Genomic DNA, 21,615 nt, shown 5'->3' on the forward strand with positions numbered 1-21,615 from the left:
TTTTCTTGGTATCTCTACATCTGTAAGGGAAGGGGACATATTCTCTAAGGTATCCGGTAGTTCTTCTGGGATTGGTAATGTGAGAGCAGAGCTATGGTGGTATATTGGTGCACGAGTGTGCTGGGCTGCCAGCCCTGACCTTGGGGAGGCAGCTGTGTCTAGACTGATTGCAACTGGAGGGCTGCTTTGATCTCCCCAAATCCATAGCAGGCCATGGCTCCAGTCTCTGTTGGTGGTGGGTTTCTCTTTTCACCTCTAGTCACTACCAATGGAGGGCGACAGAGTCTTGGGCTGCACTTGCTCCTGGCTCTTATGTAGGCAGAGCACAGAGCACTTAGAGGGCTGTGCATGAAGCAACTTCAGAGCATGGCTGGAGTCCGGCCATGGAATGCAAGACACACAGGACCCACTGTTCCAGCCCAGGTCTCCAGGGACGGGGGCCCCAGGGAATGAATGCCAGGACATTACCTCCTCCCCAGCCACCTGAAAGCACTGTGCACAGGCTGGGGTTGGGGAGGGTAGAACTGAGAACTGGGATGGAGTTGGCCCAGGGGTGGTAGAGTGTGGCCCTAGAAGACACTGCTCAGAGGAGAAGCCAGAGTCAACAAGAGCGGAACAATACATCACTGTGAAGGGGCTGAGCAGAGAGGCAACAATAAGGTATCTGGCAAGAGGAGCCACAGGTTTGAGAGTGGAGAGGAGTCCAAGCCTGGAGTGTTCCATGAGGTACTAAAATTAAAACATGTACTGGGATGTGGTATTAGTCAGCTCTCCGTCATGTGATAAAATACCTGAGATAAACAACCTAACAGGAGGAAAGACTTATTTTGGCTTGTGGTACAGAGATTTCAGTCCATGGTTGCTTGGCCCTGTTGTCTTTAGAACTGGAGTGAGTCAGAAAAACATGGCGGGAGCATGTGGTGGAGCGAAACTGATTACATCATGGTGGCTGGGAAGGAGAGAGAGAGAAAGAGGGAGACACACACACACACACACATACACACACACACACACAGAGAGAGAGAGAGAGAGAGAGAGAGAGAGAGAGAGATGGATGGGGTGGGAGGAAGAGGTGGAGGTCCAATGTCCCCTCCAAGGGCACACCTGCAATATCCTAACTTCCTCCAACAAGGCCCTGCCTCCTAAAGCTCCACCATCTCCCAATAGTTCCATCATTTAGGGACTAAGCCTTCAACCCATGTACCTTTGGGGGACACTTAAAATCCAAACTATAATGTCCCTGGTGCCCAAAGACTCATGTCCATCTCACAATGCAAAATGCATTCAGTCCATCTCCAAGAGTCTCCCTGGTCTCAACAGTTCCAGCATTGCTCAAAAGTCCAAGTCTAAAGTCTTCTCTGAGGCTCAAGGCAGATTCTTAACTGTTAGCCTTTGTAAACAAACAAACAAACAAAATGAACAAACTCAAAACAAAAAAAGAAAAACAAGTCATGCACTTTCAAGACACAGTGACACAGACTGAACATTCCCATTCCAAAAGGGAGGAATAGAAAATAGCAAGAAGGGGTTAGAGAACAAGGCAAGACCAAACCCAGCGGGGCAAACATTCAATCCTGAGGCTCCATGTCTGGCACAGAGGACACATGGTGACAGGATGTGGGCCCCGAAGAGCTGGGGCACCCTGTTCCTACAGCTTTGCTGGCTGCAGCCCACATGGCCGCTCTCTTGGGTTGGCCCTGCTTGCTGCCTGTGGCTCTCCTTGGCAGGTGATCCACGTTCTGGGCATCTCTGATTACCTGGGGCCACTATCACAGCTTCACCTTCCCTCTCACAGGGTCATGTGTCACCCTCTCAGAAGCTGCTGGCAGGGACTCTGACCCTGCCACACACTGCCTGGCTTCTCAGGCTTGCCTTTGAAAACTGTTAGGCTTTGTAAACAACCAACCAACCAACCAACCAACCAACAAACCAACAAACAAAACACACTTCTTATATTCTCCATGCCTGTAAAACAAACATCATATAGAGGACACCAAGATCCCTATGAGTAGCTGGGCCCTCTGGGACCACAGGTACAGTGACCTTCGAGTGCCTGTGTGGCTGGATACAGAGGAGCGAATCCCAGGGACACGGTTCACTAGGGAGCCCTACATGAGCAGGGTGCTCTGGGGCTCTCTTCTCAAAGACTTTGAAACTCGTTTGTACTTTAATACCCATGGGTTTGTCTTTCTTTGGTTCCATTCTTCCTTTCTATGACCCCATTTTTCCCTTTTGGAATGGGAATTGTGCCAATGTGTCTCAAAAGTACATAGCTTAAAAAAACCAAAAAACGAAAAAACAACAGGGACTCACAGATAAAAGTCTGCCTTGAATCTCAGAGGAAAATTTGGACTTTGGACTTTTGAGCAATGCAGGAACTGTTGGGAACACAGGGGCTCCTGGAGATGGAATGAATACATTTTGCATTGTGAAATGCATTTGAGTCTTTGGGAGCCAGGAGTGGAATGTTTTAGTTTGGATCTGGAATGTTCCTCAAAGGATCATGTGTTAAAAAGCCCAGTTGTCAGCCTGTGGCCCTGTTGGGAGGTGGAGGAACCTTTAGCAGGAGAGGCCTAGAGGAAGGTCATGGGGAGCATGCCCTTGAAGGGGATCCTGGGATCCCAGACCTTTCCTTTCTTTTTATTTCCCGGTCTTATGAGGTGAGTAGCTTCTACTGCCACATTTCTACCAAGCTGTATGTCCTTGCCACAGGCTCCAAGGCAACCGGGTCAGGTGACCATGGGCTGAAATCTCTAAAACCACAAATCAAAATAAAAATTTCCTTCTTTTAAGTTGTTTATCTCAGGTATTTTGTCATAGCAATGGAAAGCTCAATAATACAGATGTGGTGGAGCTTTAATATGGAGTTGACAAGTTTGTATCCATCCATCCATCCACTAAATCATCTGGTCATTCAACAGCACTTACAATGTACATGGAAATATATTAAGGGAAGTGGAGGGTTGGATATAAAGTAGAATAAGGTCAGTTCCTCTGATGGTCTCTGTTTCCCAAATTAAGCCAGATTAATATGTACTATAGATGTGGCACCAGGTGGTATACGTACATCATCTCATGACAACCCTATGAGAGAACAGAGTTCTGGAAAGTTTAAGGGATTTGCTGAAGTAACTTGCCCTTTTGGTGAGAAATGGAGTTGTGACTCTGATGACATGCAACCCTATTCCACTGCCTCCCTTCTCACAGGATCCTGAAGGTGACTTTTACACTCCTGGGTGCATGGACTAGTGTCTGCACAGCAGGGTGTTTTATTTCCAACACGGAGAGTCTAGAACCAGATCTGTGGAGCAAAGCAAACCCACCTCTCGTTGACAAAAGGAACGGTACTTTTATCTGGCTCAATTTTTAAAAAATTTTTAACAAATTGCTAATTATTTTGCAAGTTTTTATATATTTTTAAAATTTGTTCAAATTATACATGACAAGTAGGATGCATTTTGACACATCATATATAAATGGAACATAACTTTCTCATTCGTCTGGTTGTACGTGATGATGGAGAGTTACACAGAACATGTAATCATAGATGCACACAGGGTAATCATGTCCGATCTATTCGACTATCATTTTCTAATTTGCTCATCTGTAGCAAGGACCTCAGTTATGGAGTTGCTGTGAGGATTGAGTAAATCCACAACGTGAAACCCTCAGAATAAACATGGGCCATGGATACTGCCCAAGATTGAGTTTCCCGAAAAGATTCCCATGCTACATATTTGCAAACCTGATGTCCAGCCCCTTCCTGTTAGAGATAAGGAAGCACATACAGGTGACCCCTCCAAAGGGTATAGTGAACTCTGCAACTGTGTGCTTCAGCATGCTGCAATGGGGACAGGTCTCTGCAATGTCAGGAGAAGGAGACAGCCAGGCTTGCCAGACACAGGATGGGTGACTCAACCCATGAATGGCACTGAGTTACTGCAAAGAGCTGCCCCTTCCTTCCAGCACTCCTCAGAGAGCATCTGCAACCACAGCCCACTTATCTGGCCCAGGGGTATCTTCTTTAGGGAGATGACCCCCAATTCCTTTCCCTCCTCTGCAGGGCCCAAGCTGAGCTCTCGCTGAGCAAGGTCATTATCACAGCATGTCCGCAGCTGGCACCTAGTAGGTCCCTAGTAAATCTATCTTAGGGACTAAGAGGGAGTTCTGGCACTAAAGTAGTGACAAATGTGGTCTGCGTGCATGAGGATGCCAACATGATTTCAAACCACTGGTGACTAATTGGGGGCACCCAGTGTTTTGGATTCTCCTTCAACAGAGTGAATGATGAGAGTGAATTGACAGAAGCCATCAATGGTGAACCGAGGCACAGGTGGGGGGAAGCTGTGGAGGACCAACGAGGCGTCCAGGACCATTTGACTGAAATTGCTTGTTCTGCCCCCTCTTTCTTTAAAATTTGAGATTCTCCAGCATTGCCAATTTGTCTGTGTCCTCGCAGCTTAGCACGGGGCCAAGTACAAGATGGGTGAGTCAATACACAGCTGCACCCCGGAAAACTACCCATGTGACTCTCAACCCCCCCAAGCCAGTGGGCACCCCTATGTCCTTCCCGATCTCTGGCTTCTGATCCCAACAGGCAGGACTTTCTTTCCAAGCCTTCCTTGCCCACCTCATCCTTGTCCTCCTCTCCTCCCCCAGATTCCCCTCTTAAGTCCTAAGAGAAACGCAGGGGACAGGACTCTGCAAGAGTCGCCTGCCCAGATTTGATCAAGACACAAGTGAGAGGCAATGATTTGTGAAGAAATCCTGGTCCTGTCTAATGGAATTTTCCCAAAATAAATTCATGTAAACAACTTCCCACAAAGAGGCAGTCAGGGGAGCTGGGTGTGTACACAGCGTGAACAGTCACAAGTACTATGGGCTCCAGGGGTGCCGTGTCGTCTGGAGGGGGGGCTGTGGGGAGACTCCCTTTAGCAAAACACCTTTGGCTCCAGTTCTTCTGACATCATAATGTCAGCCAATTCATGAACTTGAAAAAAGTCCTTATTTTAGTATCATCCCCCAAACATAGCTACACCCCTGGGGAGCTAAAGATGGATTTTGCTTTAGGTTTTTTTACCCCCCATTTCAAACCAAATCAGCTGGGAGACTCTTGGAGATGGACTGAATGCATTTTGCATTGTGAGATGGACATGAGTCTTTGGGCACCAGGGACATTATAGTTTGGATTTTAAGNGGAGGGGGAGGGGGAGAGGAGGGGGAGGGCAGGGCAGTGGGAGCAAAGATCCTGGAGGAAGAAAATGATGTCCCTTTGGTGCTCTGGGATGGATAGGGGTAAACGCGCACGGTTCCCAGACTTAAAATGAAAATCTGCTCTTTGTAAGACACTCAGAAGGACATGGAATTCTTGCGGCCTGGATGTCCCTGACCACGGCCCACGTCTCTGTTGAGAGCTGGACTGTGAGGCTGTGCAGACCAAGCTTCCGGAGGGAAGTGTTTGCAAGGAATCTTCCTGGGACACACCTCTCCCCAGACATTTTTCCCGACCCAGTCTGACTTGCCCAAACCCAAGATGTTTTCAGGATCTGGGTTGGATGGCTTTTCCTCCCTCCCATGACCAGCAGCTGAAGAGAGAAGACCCGTATTCAAGTTTGGCTGGGCCACTGTTCTGCTACTTTTAGCAAATCACATAACTTCTCTGAGCCTCAATTTCCTCAACCATTCAGTGGGAACCTGGAGCACAATTCCAGCCCTGTGTACTCCATACTGCTGGGAAGCTCTAGTTGGGAAGGAGCTGCCTTATTTATTTATTAGAATTAATTTGACTCTGAGTTTAGTTCCAGTCCTATCTTGGATGGGTTTGGGTTTTGATGAGAGCTGGATTCTCTATGCAGTAGTCAGAGGTGGGGAGGCAGAAGGAGTGGAGAGGAGGATGCCTGGAGGGAGGGGGAGAATCCAGGATACTACTTGGAGGTCGGAGGAGGCAGATGGGAAGGCGAGGCCACCAGAAATCTGTTGGACTGATGTGACCCATGTACCCATGTATGCCTCGGAGGACATCAGGATCCAAGGCTAGCATTGATGATGATGAAGAGGGTGATTTTTTTTTTTTTTTTTTTTGCGACGGGCACTTAGACTTCATATTTTTATCCCTACATGTGACTGTATGGTGCCCTCCTGCTTGGAGTCTGCTTCTCATCCCATTGATGTTGGCTTGGCTACTTGACTTGTTTTGGATGCTGAAAGCATGTTCAGAGGCCTGGAATGTTCTTGTGTAATCTGTCCTCCTCAGCTCCTCTAGGGGAAGAACATGCCCTGGTCAGAGCTGGTCCAAGAGGAATGTGTGGACACGTGGATCAATCTGAGCCTGACCTAGAATCTGGAGCCGAGCCAGCTGACCTGCAGGTTGCCACGCCTGCCCCAGCCAGCTCACCCTGAGAGTGACACAAATAAATGCTTATTATTGTAGGGCCGCTGAGCTTTGGGAAGGCCTATGATGCAGAACGATGGCAGTCTGATATACTGAAAATGGCCATGAGGACAACACGGGACGTCCTTGCTTTACTCCATTCCACGGCAACTGAGATTTGCAAAGCAAGGATGTGGTTCTGATGTTCCTAAGTTGCAGTGAACACCATGCAAAGCCAGGAGGCCCGCAATGATTTATAATACACTTCCCTTGGAAAAAGCATCATCTCTCCCATGTATGTAGAATCCCACGTGTCTGGGAGGGTATCAATAGAAAATCAGATGCTGTGCAGTTCAATGAGCAGAAGAGCTTGACTTTGGAAGTCAGGTCTTAGATTTGAATTCTGACTTTTGCCACATTCCAGCTTAGTGACCCTGGGCAAATTACGTAGCCTTTCTAAATTTTAGGTACTTCATCACTGAAATGAGGATTAGGATACTTTTTTTTGAGAAGGACATCAGTAGTAACATTTTTGGTACGGCGCCTGCCACCTGGTGAATACTTAAAATAGACTGATGATTTTGAATTATTTTTCCAGGTGTGAAATAATGTTTGTTTCAATAAAGCACTGTCTCCTCCCTGAAGGGCAAACAGAGTGAAAGTTGCAAGTGGCTGTGGGGAGATGGAGGTCCCATTTTCCGGGAGCCTCCTCTGTGGACGGGGACTAGGGTATTGGGCCCCAGGCAGTCCTGAGCAAGGTGGACTCTGCCCTGTCACCTGAGTGGATGATGATACCCTTTGCATGTCTCACCTTCTATTCTCCATAAAAGCCTTTTTTTCCTCCCTTGTCATCAAGGTCAACTGATGGACCTCCAGGAGATAGGTCTGCTTTGGCTTAAGGAAGAGAATGAGGATCGAGGTAGAGAAAGAGCTATTTTTTTCAGGACCAGGGCCTGTGGATCGGGCTTTGTAGGCCTTAGAGCCACAGCGTGGGCATTTCTCATTTCCTTGGGCTAAAGAACGGCCTGTCTTCATGCTATGAATGCTGTCTGAGCTGGACACTTGGGGCTCCTTCCCCATCCACTTCAATCAAAGCTGGTGATGATGATGACAATAGCAACAATAATAAGTTATATTTCAGAGCAACTTATTTTATGTTTCACAGTCCGAGGATGGCAAGATAGGATTTTTTTTTTTCAAATTTTTTCCTTTTAATAGTTTTTTAGTTGTCCATAGATCTTTATTTTCTTTATTTATATGTGGTGCTGAGAATAGAACCCAGGGCCTCACACATGTGCTAGGCAAGCGCTCTACCACTGAGCCACAACCCCAGCCCTAGTCACATTTTTTGATAAGCTGCAAGGAAAGAATTTCTGCTCACAAACTCAGATGTGCAAATACTCTTCATTTCTTTTTCAAGCTCCTATTCTATTGTAGGGATAAAATTTGATCGTTGGTCAATTCTACTTCATCGTGGCCTCTGGACAGAGTTTCCCTTGGGCTTTGGTCCAAGTTCCGAGGGGCAGACCTGTCTTTGCAAGTCTCTGCTGAGGTAGGTCCCTGACCCATGTGGCCCTTAGCCAGTGTGTGGGGTCACTCTTGGGTCTGCCATTTCTTATTCTCACTTGCCAGAGGTCTGGCTCCCTTCTGGACTCCTCTCAGCCACACAGGGCCTAGCTATCTGCTCTCATGCCCCTCTGGTGATCTCTAACTCAGCAGGGCTGTGTTGGGTCCTCCTTTTCTGGACATGCCACCAAGTACCTAGGAAATGAGGCAAAGATCTTCTCTAACCTCAGAATCTGCAACCCTGGATAGGAAGAGCTCATTATGTCTCCACCCCACCCCCATCACAATCAAGGTTTATTCCTCACTCGCTTCTTCCCCAATCATATGAATGAAGGCAGCATTAGGTGCTCATCCCCCAGACACACAGTCGTTCACACACTGTAGATGCTTACTCATCAGTTACATGAAATCCCAGATGGCGTTTCTCTTCAGAAGGTGACTCTCTGGGCATCTTCCACCTGCAGCACCCTTATTCTCAGCCTGTGGCTTCCAGTTGTTGGGTGTGTTGGCAGGAGGCCAGACGAGCCAATAAGAGTATGGATGAACTGAGCTTGGAAGATAATTCTGGTCCAGGCCTGAAAGTGGCCCTTTCGTTGCGGATTGCCCTCTTGGCTAAAACTCATTCACGTGACCATGCGTACCTGCAGAGGCATCTGGGAAATGTAGTCCACTTGTATACTCAGGACCTAGGGGAAACGGGTTTGGTAAACAGCTAGACTGTCTCTGCCACATCTTTACTTCTTTCGTGGAGAGTCCTTTAATCAATATTGGATCAAGCAACCTAGTTCTGATTCATCACATAATGATGAAGAGATCCTAGGGCACATGAAATTTTAAAAATCAAAAGTCTTTTTTTGTTTGTTTGTTTGTTTCTGGTGCAGTTTTTCTACCCTGAAGAAACAGATGCTATAGAGTCTGGTTGCCTAATGGGATAAGGGAACCAAGAGACAGAAAATTCCAGAGAAACATGTAATAATGATGATGTCACCCTTGTAGGGGTAAAGAGACTTGATGTGACCTGCAAAGCTAGTCACCGATGGAGTTGGGCTTGGTGTAGCATCCAGGGCTGCAGTATATTAAGGGCCTCCACCTGTTGGTTGGGGATTTTCAATGCACAGTATCTGGCAAGCCAAGGATCCAGGAGAACCCCGTTCAGCCATGGTCCAAGGTGTGTTGTGGACCAAGGATGTTTGCATACACTTAGTGATGTAGTAAAGATGAATTAGGTGAGCTCAGCCACCTGAGAAGGTCCAGAAGCCTGTGGTGGGAATCTGCTTCCCAGTGGACTTATGCAGATCTTTCCCTATTTTACCTGTCTTTCCACTCCAGTCTCAGCTCCATCGACTTCTTCCTAACAACCTCCTTCACCCCGCCCCTTGCACCCCAGGGCTCCATGCTCTGCTGCTCCCAGATTCAAATTGGTATCAAAACCGAGTCAGGAGTCATTCTGTGCTTAAAACCAACATTTCATTCAACTAACACTTACTGAGCACCTCATCTGTTATGTGTCCTGTGCTGTGAGTTTTCACTCAAGAATGAATTCCAGTTGGCTGCTCAAGAACAGGATGTTGGCCAAGAAACTATACATTTCTGGGTTGTGTCCTCTTTCTCATTTCTAAGGTAGGGGAAATAAAGCCACCTTCCCAGGATTGCACTGAGGATTAAACAAGGAAGTGTCTTGCACAGAGATCTGCTCCCATCTTTTCCTCTGTCTCCTTTCTTTATTTTCCCCCCAGTTTTCTTCCTCCTTCTTGGGCTGTTCCTTCTTGATCTCTTTTGCCAGTTCTTATTTTCTCTACTTGCTTTTTATATATTCAGGCTCCAGATCCTGACCTCCCTTCTCTTCTCTTTCCACAATCTCTCCCTAAGTGATTTTATTCATTCTCATTACTTGACATGGAAGATATATGTTCTTACTCCCAAATGTCTAGCTCCAAAGCCTGCATTTCTTTGGAATTCCAGATTTCCTTACAGAGCTGTCTGCCTGGCATCTCTCTCTCCTCCTCCTTTGGCCTTTCACCATCTTGGATCAAGGTTACCTTCATTCTCCTTCTCCCTCACCTCTCACATTCAGTGCACCACCAAACCTGTTGCTTCTGTTGGTGGGCATATCTCCCGTGTCCCTTCATTAGACCCAGTTGCCTTCCAATTTATAATTTTTGTTTCTGAAGTCTTTGGTTCTAATTCATGGTTATCAGCAGAGTGATCTTTTGAAAATATAAATTAAGTCGTGTCTGAACAATATACTCTGTTCCCAGCCCCCGGCCTGGTTTCCCACCAATTGAGAGCAAGATGGTCACTTTTTGCTGTGGCCCTGTGGGAGCCGGGAGCAGCTGGCTTCTGCCTGCTTTTCCAGCCTTATCCCAGGCCCTTCCTCTCTTGCTGACCACATGGCAGCCACATTAGCTGTCTTCTTCCAGTTCCTGATGGCTCAGTGTTCTTGGCCGCTGCAAGACTTTGGCATCTATTTCCACAGCTCATCACCTTATTTCTGCACATCCTTTCGGTCTCAGCTTAAATGTCATTGCTCCCAATCTAATGCCATGGCTTCCTCTTATTCGTCTTATTCTCTTTGTCAGTGCTATCCATTTTCTCCCTGCACCCCTTCCTGCTGGTGATTGTGCGCTTACTTTTGTCTTCACTTAAACAGTTCATCTCTTCAGTTGAGTGAACTCTGCGAGGCAAGGACCAAGCCTTTTTGCTTCACTGTTGCATCCCTAATCCTGGCACATAGTAGATCCTCAAGAAATAGCTATTGTACTATGATATCGAATAGTTCCTGAGCTCTGGTTATGGACCCAGCAGCCGTCTTTTAAGTCTTTGACTGTACTATTTTAATCCTCACAACAGCCTTGCTCTCCACTTTATAAAGACAGGGAGACACTGAGAATTTAAGTCACCTGAGCCCGCCCCCCCCAGTCAGGAAGTGGCGGAACTTGGATGTGAACCTCAGCCCTGGGCTCTGAAGAGTGATAGCACAGTGGGCTTGCAGGGAATGGAACTGCCCGGGAGTAGCTTCCACTCACTTCTCTTGGAGGGGCAGTGTGAGTCTGTGGCTCCCCTCTCCTGTAACACCCTTATAGCATGTACCCCATCCCAGCCTCCTTCAGTTGGTAGGTCAGAGGGATGCTGAGTCTCAGGTGCATGGAGTAGGGGGCTGAGGTTTCAAGACCTGGGAAAGGTGGGGGTTGAAGATAAGATTGCCTTGGAGAGGAGTCAAATCTGAGGGATCTAGGGTGGAGGGTGTCATCTATGCTAAGGACATGAGCTGGGAGAGGCTTGTGGGGCATGTTCTGGGTGACCTGATGCAGTCCCTGCCTATCTGGAGCTCTTGGGAAAATGAACCAAAGTGGAGGATAAGCAAATTTTAAACATGGAAATGAATTTTAAAAAATTGCATCTCCTGAAACCCAGTGCAGGGGAAGCAGCTCAGAAGATGCAGTGGGTGGGTGCAGAGAAGTTGCCGGGCTGATCCTGCTGTCGGGCCTCTCAGTCCTTCTCTGTCAGGTGTTCCTCTAGCCAACACCTCCTGCAGTCCAAATCCCATGTTGTGTCCTCTCTGCACCTGCCCCTTACCAGGTTGACCACAGCTGCTTTGCACCAGGGATTAGGTTTCATTCATCCTTGTATCTCCAGGTCCTCACACCGTGTGGCATTTTGTAGGTCCTTTTATATGTTGAACCATCAAATGCTTCTGACTCCCCCAGGTATCGTGGGTACTTCCTCCTGGGTCACCTGCCTAAGCAGTGCACGTCTCTGTTAGAGCACCTGGCCCAGTGCATTGACGTATTTCATTATTCTTCCACCTCCCCACTTAGAATAAAAGCTGCTTGGGGCTATGGACTATGTCAAAAATCATCTTTGTGTCTCGACTGTTAAATGAATCTTGACTTTGTTAGATGAATGAATGAATGGATGAGTCATCTTCTTCCTTTTGCCAGTCTCCAAGAACCCCAGCTTCTGCTAGGTACACCCCAAACGTATCTGACTCTGAAGCAGTGCCCCCTCCAGAGGCCAGGAGGTGACAGACCATGTGCAGAGCTGGGCAGCTGGCTCAGGAGGGTCTGGAAGGCTGTTTTTATTTTTTCTTTGAAACCTTCCCAGGGTACACAGGACAGATCCCAGGTATTGTCTAGAAACCAGGCAGTTTTGGAAGATCAGACACAAATAGTTGGTTTTTAAACTTGAAACAATTGTCTTAAGTGTCCACCATGGGACCTTTATTTACTTCGTTTTTGATACCCTGCAAGTAAGATCTTGTTTTTATTATACACAGAAGTAAAACAGCTTCTCACTAGGATGGACTGAACTATGTCCACCTGCTTGGTCATTACCCGCTTTTCTTCTTTCTGGGACAAAATTAATAGATAGGTCAGCTTATGCTTTGTTCATGTGGAGCCTCTTTCAAACAGGTCCCTTTTAGTGGGGCTGTCTTCCTTCTGTGATGCCAGCCTCTAGGACCTGGCTGAGAAAGTGCCAAGTCCAGGGTGAGGTATGTCAGGTCTTGCTCTGACCACCAGGTGGTGCTGTTGGCCCAACGTATAGTCTTAGCGGTGTAGGTCTTTTATGAGGGGAACCCAGAATTGCTCAAGAAAAAATGTTTGCAGGATTGCAATAGGAGCTACCAGTCTTTGAGTGCTACCATCTGCCTAAACTGGGTCTCTATAACTCACTTCATTTGAGCCTCCATTTGATAGAGGCCCAGAGTTTAAGTAACTGGAGTTAAGTTACAAGTGGAAAAGCTAGGATTTGAAGCCAGGTCTGTCAGATTCAAACATCTTCAGACTCTTGGGCCACAAAGGGAGCCAGTCTTGGCCTATGAGTTGCACAACCAACTTCCAGGCTCAGTCTCATCTGGGCCACAAGTTAAAGAACAAGGGTTGCTCCAAGGTATTTTTTGGGGGGAGTGGGGTGAGGATGTGACCATCTCTGTGCTACCGCAGAACCCTCCATCAGTCTTTCCCTGAGAAATGATGTTCTTTGATGGTCCTTTCCCATCTCAGTGGACCTCCTGGTGGAAAGAGCAGGCCCCTTCTCATAGATACGGGGTAATTTGTACAACCCTTCTGAGAGAATAACCTCTGTGTCTTCTAAGTCAGTTTTCCTTCCCATTTTCTCATTTTTTTTCAAGGAGATACACGATGGCCTATATTGACAGTTGCGATGGCGTAAATGGAAATAAAAAATTCAGTAAAGACCAGGGTTGTGTGGGACCAGGGGAGATTATCAGAATAAGAATGTTAATACCACACAAACAAAGGGATTGCCTGGAGATGGGGAAGGTGGCCCTGGCACAAAAGCGTCTGTATAGGGTCTAGGGCGTGGTGGTGACGGTGCCCAGGCGGTTTCTAGTCCCCACAACAGCCTGTGAGGAAGGAATGACTGTCCTCATTTTACAGGCGAGGAGGGAACACACAGCGTCTAGTTATGATTCCCAAGCCTTGCCGTTGCCCTACAAGGTAGATATTTTTGTCTCCACTTTACAGGGAGTTAACAGGTTCAGAGAGGCTGAGTGACTTCTCCAATTTACTTGGATACCGTCTGTCAGAGCTGGAATCAGAGCCTAGACTTTAAAGTGCTCCATCTCCCCACCACTCCACCCCCTCGTGATGGAGCACTGGGGACAGTATGGTGCATTCCTTGCCTGGGACTTCTGGGACAGATCAACATCAAGGTGACGGCAGGGCCCTGCTCCTGCTGAAGGCCCTGGGGAAGAAGTCCTCCTTCTCTCTTCTGGCTTCTGGAGGCTCAAGTGCTCCTCGACTTGGGGTGGCCTCCCTTTTGTCTCTGCCTCCACAGGGCTCCTCTTCTCCAAGTCTCTCTGTGTGTCTCATGGGAGACTTGCGGAGAATTGAGGATGATCTCATCTGGGGATCCTTAACTTAATGACATCTTTGGAGACCCTTTTCCTAAATATGAAAAATTTTAGACATTCTGGGCTATGCAACTCTTTCTTGGAGGCCCTTTCAGATAGCCACCAGTTTACAGGGCAAGCAGGAAGACCCCTGTTTCTGCAGATACTGTTGGGGATAAAGAGAGCGGAAGCTTGAGGGACACAGATTTTTACTTGCGGTAGAGAACTTTCTAAGAGTCAGAGTTAACCAGCCCAGACGTGGCCTGCATCTGTCATGGGAGAGGTGAGCAGCAGAAAGATGCACTCCCGGGGACTAATCCTCTGGGCACTGGAGTCACAGTGCCAAGGGCATAAAATACTTTTAGGGGCCCCTGAACATATTTCAATTAAAAGAATAAAAACTGAGTTCTTAGGTTTTATTATGTAATATTGTTGTCTCTACATCGATATAGTTGTGAAATAGGAGCTGTAATGTTTGTTTTCTGGAGGAAGGAGTCCTCGTGAGTCACCCTGAGGCCCTGGGGAGATGATACCTTGGGGAGAAAAGGGAATCAGGACCCCCTGCCCCAGAAGGGGTCCCATCACCCTTCCCAAGCACTTCATCTGCACTCTGACATCTGTACGGTGGTTTTAGAGTCTTCTTACCTGGAACAAGAGCCCTCCACCCGGGAGGATAACGTCCTCTTGCAAAGACATCCAACTCTATATCACCTGGAGTGGACACTTGAGGGTGGGGTGCCCTGGCAAGCTTGTCACCAAAGGTATCTGAATGGTGCCCATCCTTCGTAGGTACCGTGAAAGCTAAGCCACAGTAATATGCACAGATCCCTTGACAGAGAGAGGAAGGGAGCCAACATTTCCTGAGAACCCACTTTCTTTCTGGGCATTTTATGGAGTCACTTTACTTCTGAGCTCCATTTTATTTATTTATTTATTTATTTATTTATTTAGCTAGGGATCCAACCCAAGGCCTCATACATGCTAGGCAACCCCCTTAGCCCTGAGCTACACCCCAGCCCACGTGCTCCATTTTGAAGATGAAGAAAGAGAGACTCAGGTTTAAAAAGTTGCCCATGTTTCCTGGTTAACGAATAGTAGGTCTATTGGAAGTCAGTCCTGTCCAATTATAAAGTTAAGTACCTTTAAAACTGCTTGGTACTGCTGGGAGTGCTGGCACATGCCTATAATCCCAGTGGCTCAGGAGGCTGAGGCAGGAGGATTGCAAGTTCAAAGGCAGCCTGAGCAACTTAGCAAGGTCCTAAGCCACTTAGCAAGATGCTCTGTCAAAATAAAAAGGGATGTGGCTCAGTGGTTAAGCAGCCCTGGGTTCACTCGTGGGTATCAAAAAAAACCAAAACCAAAACCAAAAAAACACTAAAGCCCCCAAAGCCACACCCTGAAACAAAACAACAGCAACAATTGTTGCAAAACTGCATGGTACTGCCCCTGAGTTCCTGGAGAAGAGGTCACAGAAGAGAGGAGAGCACTGGATGGGAGTAGCTGGTGGGGAGGGAGGCTGGGCTAGGATGGGGACAAAACTTCCAGACACTGGGCTCTCCTAGTGCTTCTGCAGCTGGCCACTCTGTGGCTAGGGAAGAAGTCACTCCTGCACTCTGGGCTGCACATTCCCATCAGGGAAACGAGAGGAGGTGGACGTGACCTTCAACAGCCAGGGACGGGATTCATCTGTTCCTTGGCTCTTCTGCAGCTGGTCTCCCCAGCTGGCTTGGAGGCTCCTCGGGAGCAGAGAATCTTTCTTTTATGTCCTTGAATTTAGTATTTCAGTATCATCTTCATGATTTTTGCCTTGATGTGTACGACTTGTGTTGCTATTTACTTAACATGTTCTTTTAAGTTAACTTACTCTAAAAAAAATGTTATTTCCTGTCCTAAACAGTAGTAGTCATGAAATCATGGATTCATTAATTAACTAATTAACTAATTCCTTCAATAAATCTTGATTATAGGCCTAAGGGATGGCAGGTCTAGATACTGGGGACCCAGGCAACGTCTCCACCTCATGGAGATCCTGTTGGAGGAGATGGGGGAATAAATACATACAGAAAAAAGTTTTCAGATAGTATTGGCAGCTCTGAAGAAAATTTGTCAGGGGAATGTATTAAATAGAAATCTTTGATCTATAGTAAGAAAGTGATTTTTGCCTTGCAGCCCGATACACACACAAACATATATACAAGAAAAGTGAAAAATTAGGTAATAATAAATTACCTTTACTTCATGGGACATACTCTGATAATTTTTCTTTTCTTCCATTTTTTTAAAAAAAAATATATGCTGGTTTGAGCCACTGAAGACTGATCTTATGTTCTACTAACGGATGGTGGCCTGCAGCAGTTTGGAGCATCAGATGCAGGGCACCAGGGTGGCCAGGAGAGGAATCTCAGATTAAGTGATGTTTGAACAGAAATAACCAAGTTGAGGAGGGAGCGATGTGAGGATCTAGAGGAAGAGTGTTCCTGGAAGAAAAAACAGCATGTGTAAAGACCTAGAGACATATTGAATTTGGATTGATATACTAAATGTGTGTGTGTGTGTGTGTGTGTTTTATATAGTTCATGTTTTCTAGTAGAGGTTAAAATAGTTGCATAGTAATTGGCATTGAAAGTTTCCTATAGCTGCTATAACAAATCGCCACCAACTTAGTGGCTTAAAACAACCCAGATGATTCTCTGACTGTTCTGAAGGTCAGAAGTCCAAAGCACATTGGCAGGGCTGCCTTGCTTTTGGAGGCTTTGGGAAGAATATGTTTCCTGGCCTTTTCCATCTCCCCAAAGCTGCCCACATTTCTTGGCTCACGGCCCCACATCATTCTCACCTTTGCTTTCGTCATCACAGCCTTCTTGGATTCTGGCCTTCCTGCCTCCCTCTTTCAAGGGCCCCTTCATTGCGACCACCTGGGTAACCCGCAATAACTGATTATGAACTTTAAGCACATCTAAAAATTACCTTTTGCTCTCTAAGGTAATGTTGTTCGGGGTTCTGGGGATGAGGACATGGTGTCTTTGGATGGGGCAGTATTCAGCCCACCGTTGCAGGTGAAATCATCTTGGGTCCCGGGCAGAATGGTTACAGAAATCGCCTGGGACGGTGCTGTGTCCAAACCGGTCGGTGCATGCGGTGGGAGCTGGATACGTGTTTGTCAGGTGGTTAAACGGACGTGAAGAGCCCCCTTTCTTGCATTCTCCTGCCATTCTACCTAATCTCCCTGCACTTCTAGAAATGTCACACTGGTTCACAGGAACCAGCCCGGCCAAAGACAAATGGGCTGGAGCTTGCACTATTCTGGCCCCATTCACAGGAGCCTTCTTGCCCATCAGAGCTGGAGGAACTTGAGATCGCATTTGCAAAGGAGGAAGAGCGTCTTAAGCTCGTGCCTCTGTGGTTTCAGGTGGCATTTTACTTAGAACTCACCTTTATTGTACCTTGGAAACAGACCACCCCCCCTTCTCATTTTATCCTCGCTCGAGAGACGAAAGTCAGGCAGCAGCTTCCCATTTTACAAATGAGCAAACTGAGGCCTTTGGAAGTCATCAGGTGCAACTGGGCCTAGAACACAGGTGTTCTCATTTCTCCTTGTCCCCAAGCTCCATTAAACTCTCAGGTTCTTTATTTTTTTTGTTTTTAAGGATCCTTTGCCAACCCAGAGGGCCTCTAGAAGGACTTGCTATAAGGAAAGAAGAATCCATGGTGTTTCATAGCATTCGAAGGAGCAAAGGTAAGAAGCTTCATGGAGACAGATTCACAGACAAATTTAATTTAATTTACAGGGGAATGTTCTGTGCATCAGTCCCAACTAAGAGGATTGGCTGCCTAGGGAGAAATAGGGAGCTGATTCCTTGTCTCTGGACAAGTTTCTCAGCAGAGGCTGGACTCGGAAATTGTTAACCTTGTTTAGATCGTCTCTGGAGTTCCAGGTTTAGCCACAGGCTTATGAGACTAGACCCCCACACGGATCTCCACACCCTGCTCTCCGTCTCCAGCTGCCAACCTTAGGGCTGTGGAGGAGGGAAGGGGAAAGAGAGGCATAGAGAATGGAGCCTGGGGTCTTCCAGTGGTGGTGGTGGGGTTGCTGATGTAAAAGGAAATCTGAGCATGGAGCCCCCACCCCCCCTTAGGAGATAACAATCAATTCTATACATTCTAAATGGAATTCTCCTCTAAGTGATTTTCATATGAAAACTCAGCTTGGAGCCATTGGCATCTGTTTCTCCTTTTAGGACAGAAACCAACAGACTATTTACATATTCCTAGGACCCTATCACCAATTAAATCTTTTCAGAACCTCAGTCCTCCCGTCCTCCCTTCCCCTCCACCCCATACCCTCCCAACTCCCTCCACATTTAGGATTAAGTTTCTTGGCAGACGGGTGGTTGCTGCTCTCTTTGGTGATTTATTTATTCAGTTGGATTTTTTTTTTTTTTTTATCTCTGGCCTGGGCATTTCAGGCCTTGACATCCACCTTCTGATCACTGGGAAGTGACCCTGCTTGGGGACCTCCTCAAACTCAAACTGGGGCTGTGGGGCAGGGCTGGAGCACATTCCTCCAGGTGCCAGAGGCAGCCTGTCTCTGTGTCATCTCTGGGCACCCCCCCCCCCCNAGACACAAAGTCAAGACTGAATGATCTATTGAGTGAAACGGAACATCTCCTTCATTGGACTCCACCTTTGAGTTCTAAGATCACAATTTCCTACAACTTATGAATAACCAACAGCTATGACATCCCTATCGGGTGCCAGGAATGGTGCTGGGGGCTCTGTAACAAACCCCCACCAGAGTTCTGTCCCTCCCCCTTCCTGACTGTGACAGAGCTTCCTCCTGGGAGATGAGGGAGCACAGCTGGGTGACCAGGAATGCACAGGGGCCCGGAAGGGGCAGAAGTAAGATGTCCCTGGGAGCAACTGTCCTGTCCATCTCATCGTTTGCCTGGAGACAATCCGGTCCTGCAGGAACAGAGGAATCTGCTGAGATGTCTGAGAAAATCGGATCTGACAGGACGCGGGTCTCGCCCCTCCCTCCTCACTGCGCCCTGGCTCACACCTCTGTCTCTGGGGCTTCTTTCTATTCACAGGAGCCACTCCAGGCCCTGTCACGGGCCCTGCTCCAACCGGCTCTGTGACTTTGGGCATTTCGCACAACCTTTCTGAGTCTCTGTGAGACATGCAAAGTGTGGGGCAAAACCAACAGGCCCAGCCTGGTGGGGGTTTGTTACAGAGCCCCCAGCACCATTCCTGGCACCCGATAGGGATGTCATAGCTGTTGGTTATTCATAAGTTGTAGGAAATTGTGATCTTAGAACTCAAAGGTGGAGTCCAATGAAGGAGATGTTCCGTTTCACTCAATAGATCATTCAGTCTTGACTTTGTGTCTCGCTGGTGCGGAGCACTGGGGAATCAGGGGTAGAGGCAGGAATGGTCTTGGGCTTGAAGCTCACAGAGCCTCATGATAAACTGGATGACTTAGCTATGAATCAAAGGTGATCCACATCCTAATGTGGTTGTTGACTTAGGAAGAACGAGCAAATTAAGCCATAGGGAGAATACCCCTTTGCTAGGATGGGTGGATTTCTGCCCATCTGGTCATCTCCCACTCATTCAATCCTTGTAACACCTGAATACCGAAAACAATAAGATACACCCAGAAGAAAGTGCAATGTGGTGGTCCATAGCATGGTTGGTTCTAGAACTGGATGGATCTCGGTCCTCCTTGCTCACTCACTTGCCATGTGGTCTTGGGCAAGTTGTCTCCTGTCTCCCTGCCCCTGTATTCTTATCTGTAAAGTGTGCAGGGTGATAATGTCTCCCTTGAAGGGCTGTGGGAGCAGCTAAACACATGAAAACATTTGAAACGGTTACCATGTGCCGCACCCGACTCACAGTGGGCCCCACCGAAGCACGGACTCTGTCCCCATCAGGAGGCAGTGAGATCCGTGCGCAGCCTGAGGGGGACCTTCTGCGGTGGGGGGGGGGTGTGACATGATGGTGGCCCTTGAAAATTAACCCCAAATGCTCCAGGTATGGATGGAAATTCAGACAGGCATTCCAGGCAAAGGGAACATTCTGAGCTGGAAAGTCAAAAAAGAGGTGATTTATTTAGAAAAGGAAGATCCATGCCAATGAAGGGGGTGAGAGCCGATGGGGCAAGAGGGGAGCACCGGACTGCATGGGGTCGGAGTTTGGGCCCCGAGGGAAGGAGTTGGGATTCCTCCTGCTGGTGTTTGGGGGAGAGCGGCCAGGCTGCAGCAGGGGCTTTCCACCCTGGCTGCTCCTGTGTGTCTCCTGGGATCCTTGAAAAAAATACCCAGGTCAAAGTTCTGGCCTGAGCGGCATCTAGTTGTTTATCCCAAGTTGGGGACCCCCCTGGATTACAGGGAAAGCGAGGTGGCAGAGGGAGCATCTAGAGTCTGAACGTATAGTTCAGAGGTGATATGGTCTGGACCAGAACAGAGGGACGGTGAGGGGAGGGAAAAGGGTGGGGGCGGAAGGGAAGAGAAGGGTTTGTGAGCTGTTTTGACATATGGGGGTGAGAAGACCTGTGGTTGCAACCCGCCTTCCCTGTGGAGGCCGTTGGCCTTTTCTCTGGGGCTTGGGACCCTCTGCAGTAGTATAGGAGGAGGTGAGAGATTTGCTGTCAAGACCCGGCAGTTCTGGGCATGTGCTTCTTTTTTTTTTTTTTTAATTTTTATTTTTGGTTGTTCAAAACATTACATAGTTCTTGATATATCATATTTCACACTTTGATTCAAGTGGGTTATGAACTCCCATTTTTACCCCATGTACAGATTGCAGAATCAGTGATCGGGAATGTAAGCTAAGTCAGGGGAGAATTCCCGAATTTTCCCCAATTGGCGAGGTTGTAACTCCATCCTGCTCCTCTGGAGCTAGTGCTAATTCACCAGACACTATCCCCAGGGCAGACTCTGATGTCATGGGTTAGTTGTCCTGGTGGGGTGGGCTGGGCCTGGGCGGGTAGGGACACAGGGACAGGCTTGTCAGCCTTTGAAATCAGAGCTGATTGTTTTTAATAATGTCAGATTTAAAAATTCATTTCTCATGTTGATGCTTTGGAAAACATCGCCCAGGCAGGGCAGGTGGTCTGCTTTGGGGCCTCCAGGGCTGGGTGGCCCAGCCTCAGAACACTGGCCTAATCCCCTTTCACTTTCAAGGCCCACAGACACCCGCCAGTCACATGACGTCATGGCCCTGAGACTCCCTCCCAGAATGACTAGTTCTGGTTAAGCCCGGGCTGGGCTCTGCCAGGGGGCCAGGCTGTGGGTCTGCTGGTTGTAGCTCTCCTGCTGACTCTGGGGCTGCCTTCATCTCCCCTTCCAGTGTCCTCCAGGTCCTTGCCTGTCCATCTCCACAGGTGGCTGGGCATGCAGGAGTGCAAGAGCCGGTGAAGAGGAAGAAGGGCAGCCCAGTGGAGAAGCTGACCATGGGCAGGTCAAGTGTGGAGAGGGCTTGGGAGTCCCACGAGGTGGAGCTTTGTCTCTGAGTTGGCTTCTCTCTCACTTGGGTCTATTGTCTCTTGTCTTTGGCCTTAGTTTCTTCAGCCTGTACACTATGAGATCAGCTGATCATCATGGTTTTCGTCTGCTCTACCATTTTATGGCTTCTCAAGAAGGAGCAGTTGGCCAATGATTGGCTCTAAGACCTGAGGACAGAGTTCTTTGCAGAACATTTCTAGACATCTGTTATGGGGAGGAGATTGGTTTCTTAGGAAAACACTGAAGGAACACCCTAAAAATGAGAGAGAGAGAGAGAGAGAGAGAGAGAGAGAGAGAGAGAGAGAGAGAGAGAGAGAGAG

Source organism: Marmota marmota, unplaced genomic scaffold (genome assembly GCF_001458135.2).
Source record: "Marmota marmota marmota unplaced genomic scaffold, marMar, whole genome shotgun sequence".
NCBI lineage: Eukaryota > Metazoa > Chordata > Mammalia > Rodentia > Sciuridae > Marmota > Marmota marmota.